The sequence below is a fragment of the Lucilia cuprina genome, chromosome 6 (genome assembly GCF_022045245.1).
Source record: "Lucilia cuprina isolate Lc7/37 chromosome 6, ASM2204524v1, whole genome shotgun sequence".
NCBI lineage: Eukaryota > Metazoa > Arthropoda > Insecta > Diptera > Calliphoridae > Lucilia > Lucilia cuprina.
In genome coordinates, this window is record NC_060954.1 from 11,436,588 (window position 1) to 11,444,144 (window position 7,557).

Genomic DNA, 7,557 nt, shown 5'->3' on the forward strand with positions numbered 1-7,557 from the left:
CTATAGACTAGACTATAGACTAGACTATAGACTAGACTATAGACTAGACTATAGACTAGACTATAGACTAGACTATAGACTAGACTATAGACTAGACTGTAAACTAGATTATAGACTAGACTATAGACTAAACTTTAGACTAGACAATAGACTAGACCATAGACTATACACTATACTATACACTTGACTACAGACTAGACTTTGGATTAGGAAATAGACTAGAAAATAGTTTATTTTGTCATATAGTCGGTCTTTACCGACTGTACTTTTCGACGCGTTTTTTCTCTTGTTTCTTCGATTTCAAAAAATACCTTTGCCACAACAGGAGGCGTTAGTAACGTTCGGTTGGGTGTATGTTGTGTGGTCTTACAAAGTGGTCATACCTTGTAAATATTGTAAATATTAGGTTAAAATATAATCATGCCCTGGCACTTTGTTTACTCTGAACTTACATAATGTGCTGTGGCAAAGAAATCTCTTTTGTTTAAAATGTAACATTTTTATTTATTTACACTTGATTTCGTTATGGAAACATAACAAAAAAAAATACCAACAACAAAGTAATTTTCTATAACGTGAAATATCAAAAGCAGGGGTGACAACGAAATGAAACAAAAGACTTCAGTAATTACAACTTCCCCTGCAGTCAACACCCTCCTGATTTTTACATTGCAACAGTGAAGTAATTTTTTGGGTTATTTTTGTTTATTTTGCAAAATATTTTGATATAGATTTTGTAAGCTAATTATTTGCATATATTTTTAGTTAATGATTATTAAAACTATATGATGACCGTTTAAATTGTGGACAGATGGATGGACATTGTAGTCTAATCAGAAATCACATTTTTCGTGAAAATACTAAGTTAATGAAAACGAGTGGATTTTTTTATTGAAAATCATGAAGTTTCTTTTCGTAATATTTTCATTTGATCTAGAATGAAATAATATTGAGCAATTCTTCTAAACTCTTATTAAAACGGCAATAATTAATGAGATTTGAAAACTAACATTTCAATTTATATTATTTTTCAAACTGCTATTGAAGTTGCCGAGTAACCAATATGCTTATTTCCATTTCTTTATATAATTCAACTTTACCAAAGAACTTCGAAACTGAAACTATCTAAAGTGCTATAATATCAAGTTAACCCAAAATTATTCACTTCAAACCATCTACTGCAAACAATTTCATCTTTAAGATACTTTTGCTCTTAGTATTGTAATATGAAAAACTATGCGTTTTACTCTTTTGGTTTCTCATGCCAAAAATCTGCACAAAATCACTTCACAATTTACTCAATAGTTATCTAGAATACTCTTTTATGCTGTCTGTTTCCTGTTAAGGACATTTTTAAGAGTTTCATTCGTTATGCGCAAGACTGTAAGAGATTTAATGCTCTTAGAATAAAGTCTTTAAAACTTTGTTGCTTTTTATATGATTTGCTATAAAAATAGTTGTATTTTGCTGTGATTTTTAGAATCTAGAAAAAGGTGTATAAACTTTTTATAGTTTGTTAGGTAAAACTATTTTCGAAAAATTTCTATATAGCTGTATAATAGTGAAAATATTTTTAAAAACATATGTTAGCTTATCCATAGTCTTTTATGTCTAGATTATAGTATAGTCTTTAGATCTTTGTATATTTTGATCCATAGTATTGTTTGCACTCTGGAATATAGTTTTGACTATAGTCTGGACAATAGTCTTGACTATAATCTTGTCTAAAGTCTGGTTTGTAGCCTTTATAATCTGGGCTATAGTTTTGTCTATTGTATTGTCTCTGGACTCTGGACTATAATCATGTCAATAGTCTACAATAAAGTATTGACTATAGTCTGAGTTCTATTTTTAACTATAGACTGGACTAAAGTCTTGTCTATAACTTGGACTAGGAATTATAGTTTTGTCTATACTAGTTAAAGTGTGGACGTGAGTATAGCCTATAGTTGATTTTAAAGTCTATAATCTGGACTATAGGCTGGACTATAGGCTGGACAATAGGCTGGACTATAGGCTGGACTATAGGCTGGACTATAGGCTGGACTATAGGCTGGTCTATAGGCTGGACTATAGGCTGGACTATAGGCTGGACTATAGGCTGGACTATAGGCTGGATTATAGGCTGGACTATAGGTTTGTCTATAGTCTGGATTAAAATCTTGTCTATTGTCTGGACTATAGGCTGGACTATACTCTTGTCTATAGTCTGCACTATACTAGTGTCTATAGTCTGGACTATAGTCTTGTGTATGGACTGGACTATAGTCTTGTCTATAGTCTGGACTATAGTCTTGTCGGTCGTCTGCACTAAATTATTGCCTATAGTCTGGACTATAGTCTTATCTACTACTGTATTGTCTATAATCTTTACTCTAGAGTTGTTTATAGTCTAAACATTTGTTTAAACTTTAGTCTGGTTTATAGTCTTAATTATAGTCTAGACTGTAGTCTTGACTGTCGTCTGCAGTATTGCCTATAGTCTGGACTATAGTCTTATCTACTACTGTCTTGTCTATAATCTGGACTCTAGAGTTGTTTATAGTCTAAACATCTGTCTAAACTTTAGTCTTGTCTATAGTCTTGTTTATAGTCTGGACTATAGTATGAGTTATAGATATGACCATAGACTGGATTAAAGTCTTTTATAACTTGGACTGTGAACTATAGTTTTGTCCATAGTATGTAATAAAGTCTGGACTATAGTATTATCTATAGCTGTTTCTAAAGTCGTGTCTATAATCTGAACTACAGTCTTATAAGCTTGTCTATTGTCTCAACTTTAGTCTTGTCTTCAGTCTGGATTACAGTTTTATCTATATTTTAGACTATTGTCTTGTCTGTAATCTGAACTTTAGAGTTGTCTATAGTCAGAACTTTAGTCTTGTCTATAGTTTGGACTATGGTCTTGTCTACAATTTTGTCTACAGTCTTGTTTGTATTATGGACTAGAGTCTGGATCATAGTCTTGTCTTTAGCTTGAACTATAGACTTGTATATAGCATGGGCTACAATCTTGCATATAACCTTGTCATTTCTATAACTTAGTGTATAGTCTTGTTATAATTTTCACTACTGTATTGTCTAAATTCTTGTCTATAACCTTATCTTAGGTCTTCTCTATAGTCTTTTCTCTAGTCTGGACTATAGATTTGTCTATAGTTGGGATTATAGACGTTTCTGTAGTCGGGAGTATAATTTTGTCTGTAGATTGAATTTGTCTTGTCTATAGTCTTATCTATAGTCTTGTTTAAAGTCTTGTCTATAATTTGGACTATAGTGGTTTCTATAGTTTTGTGTATAGCTTTAGCTAGAGCTTATCTATTTACTAGTCTATAGTCTTGACTATAGACTTCTCTATAGTCTAAATCATAGTATTGTATAGTCTGTACCATAGTTTTGTTTACTTTAAGTATGGTCTTCTCTAAAGCTGTGACTACAGAATTGTCCATAGTCAACAGCTTGAAATAAGGACTTGTCTATTTTTTTCAAAATATATTGTTAATGACTGTTACCACAAATGCCATCAACTGTGTTGATATTTACTCATACTGGTATATATGTACATATTTTTTTTGTTTTTGTCGTGTATTGAACATCATAAATTACCAGCATTTTTTCGCTAGGATTCTGGACAAAAAAAAAAAAAAAAAAAAAAAAAAAAGCGAACTTTACTTGTAAACATGTTAATTATGATTGAATTGTATAAATAAATCACAAAAAAAAAAAAAAAACATAAAAATTTATAACAAAATTATTACATGCCAGAACAGAGACGGGAAGAAATAGCGACAACAGCAGAAATAAAAATTAAAACTGAAACACTCACTGGGCGCCACTTGTAGTGATAAATGTTCACACATACTGCCTACCGCTAGAACAAAACTGCCTCAATTGCAAGTACTCCATATATTTTGTGTATGTGTCCAGTTGACGCCACAAAATATGCTAATTTATCACAGACTCTCACACGCGCGTATGCGAGAGAATACAAATCACAGTGTGTGAGTGTTAAAAAAATGCATTGTTACTATACAATATACAAGAGCAACATACATATGTATATGTATTCATAATTACGCTTAAATACACTATCTTACAAAAGTTTCTTAACGGTGCATTAAGATTTTAAATTGAAATCTAGTTTCGAAATAATTGTATTAAAAGGACCTCGCTTCCTTATTTTCTGCTTTTTTATTAATATTAATGGTTATTTAAATTTATAAAAGTATTGTTTACTTTAGTACTTTTCTCATTCACTGTTCATTTGAAATTCCTTTTTGTCTGTTAAATTACTTATGCCTCCGCATGTATTTAAGGGTTTGTAAAAGTGTGTGTGTGCGTTAGTAATGAAACCAAAAAAATTTAAATTTATATTCAAACATAACTAAATGAATGAAATGCTGGCAAAAAATTTATATATTTGTTTTGTTTAACCTGTTGTGATGATAAAATCTGCTGATATATAAGTCTTACCAATAGGGAGAACTACCTTTTCTATCTGTAGTCTAGAATATAGTCCTATCTATGGTTTGGACTAGTATCGTTTCTATAGTCTGTGATATTGTCTTGTCTATAGGCAGGACTATTGTCTTGTGTGGACTATTTGATAGTCAGGACTATAGTATTGTCTATAGTCAGGACTATAGTATTATCTATAGTCAGGACTATAGTGTTATCTATAGTCAGGACTATAGTATTATCTATAGTCGGGACTATGGTATTATCTATAGTCAGGACTATAGTATTATCTATAGTCAGGACTATAGTCAGGACTATAGTATTATCTATAGTCAGAACTATAGTATTATCTATAGTCAGTACTATAGTGTTATCTATAGTCTTGCATATAGTCAGGAATAGTTTTGCCTACAGTCAGGACTATAGTTTTGCCTCTAGTCACGACTACAGTCTTGTCTATAGTCAGGACTATAGTCTTGACTACAGTTAGAACTGTAGTCTTGTCTATACTTAGGACGATAGACTAGAATACAGTTAAGACTATAGTCTCGACAATAGACTTGTCTAAAATCAGGACTATAGTCTCGGCTATAGCCAGGAATATAGTATTTTCTGTAGTCAGGACAATATTCTTGTTTATAGTCAGGAATAAATTCCTTGACAATATCCTGTCTATAGCCAGAACTAATTCCTTGACTATATTCCTATCTATATATTATGTCTATGGCCAAGACTATAGTCTTGTTTAGAGTCAGGACTATAGCCTTGTCTAGAGTCAAGTCTATAGACTTGTCTATTATCGGGACTATAACATTGACTATAATCTTGTCTGTTGTTAGGACTATAGTCTAGTCTATAGACAGGACTATAGTCTTTTTTATAGTCAAAACAATAGCTTTGTCTATAGTCAAGACTAAATCCTTGACAATAGTCCTGTCTATTGTCAGAACTTTAGTCTAGTCTATAGCCGTGACAATAGTTATGTCTATGGTCAAGACTATAGTCTTGTCTATAGCCAGCACTATAGTCATGTCTAGAGTCACGACTATAGACTTGTCTATTATCGGGACTATAACCATGACTATAGTCTTGTCTGTTGTCAGGGCTATAGTCTAGTCTATAGCCAGGACTATAGTCTTGTTTGTAGTCAGGACAATAGCCTTGTCTATTGTCGGAACTATATCCTTGACTATAATCTTGTCTATAGCCAGGACTATAGTCTTGCCTAAAGCCAGGGTTATAGTATTGTCTATAGCCAGGACTATAGTATTGTATATAGCCATAGACTACAGTCTTGTCTATAGCCAGGACTATAGTCTTGTCTATAGTCAGGACTATAGTAAAATCTATAGTAATGTCTATAATCAGGACTATAGTCTTGTCTATAGTCAAAACTATAGTATTGTCTATAGTCAGGACTATAGTCTTGTCTATAGTCAGGACTATAGTATTGTCTATAGTAAGGACTATAGTATTGTCTATAGTCAGGACTATAGTCTTGTCTATAGTCAAAACTATAGTATTGTCTATAATCAGGACTATAGTATTGTCTATAGTCAGGACTATAGTATTGTCTTTAGTCAGGACTACAGTCAGGACTATAGTCAGGATTATGGTGTTGCCTATAGACTGGACTATAGTTGCGTCTATAGTTCGGACTTTAGTTAAGTCTGTAGTTGTTGGCTTTATCTATAGTCTTGTCCTTATTTCCCCAACGGGTTAATAAGCTGTTTACTCAGCACTATTCGGTACTTTATTAGTGAATGAGTATAGTTTAGGTTTTTGTGGTTTTGTAAATTTATTGTTTTAACAAATTTGTCACATGTTGGCAACAAATTATATGAAACATGGGAATTGTTAACAAATTATAATTTTTTAAACGATTGGTTTTTGAATTATTTTATTTAAATTCTTTTTTTTTATTTTGCATTATTTATCACCTTACAATGGAATTGTATGCAAGTAAAAATTGCAATTAATTTTTGTATTGAAAGAGTTGTGTAGCAAATAATTAATGAATTTTTATTGTAAATTAGTTTTTAGACAAAATGGATTGATGGGCAATTGAAAATATAAAAAGGACAACATGGCGGCTGAATGCTTTTAAGTTTTTAGCTAAATTTTGTTGTAACAAAAAATGGAGAGGAATTATACATATTTAGGAGCATCAATCATATTTAGGTAAAAATTTTTAAGTCACTTAAAAATATCTTTAAATTTCAATTTGAATTCTAAAAACCCTTTTTAGTTTGCAACACACACATACGTTTTTATGTATGTTTAAAACCATAAATTTTAAGCTTTTTAAATTGTAGTTTTAATTAAGAAAACTATAAATTACAAACAGAAATTAAAAAAAAAAAACTTATTTTCTTATCCAGACTATTTTTTAGCAACAAAAATATTATTCATTTCCTCTAAAAGACTTCCTGTATTCAAAGTAAATAAATATGTATGTGTCTATAGCTTTGAGTACATGTGTCCAAATATGTCTTCACCTTGTTGTTTTTGTACATGTATGTACATTTTTATTACTATGCAACAACAACAATTATATTTAACTTAAAAACTCATTCGTCAATTAAATGAAAACACATTCATCAAAACAATGGCTTTAGTCATCACTCATCATACTTTTACTTACATTTGGATACAACACGAATGTACAAATACAAATACACATTTTTTTAAAATAACAACAGACAAACAATCGTACATATGCAGCAGACTCATATGTATAAAAGTGTATGAGTGGTTTGTTATATTATTTGCCTCTTGTGTGAAAGTATTCATGAATTCATGTTTCAATGTTTTATAGTGAACTGGCATTCTGGCAAAGTCATTGGTATCAACATTATACTCATCAGATTCAGCAGCTTTCGAATCGGCATCAAAATTGCAATCACAATCAAAAGTATATATTTTTTGGGTAAAAAATAAGGGCTATTCAAAGAAACAAATAGACGAAATACTTTACTATAGTCTAGCCTATAGTCTAATCTATAGTCTAGTCTATAGTCTAGTCTATAGTCTAGTCTATAGTCTAGCCTATAGTCTAGTCTATAGTCTAGTCTATAGTCTAGTCTATAGTCTAGT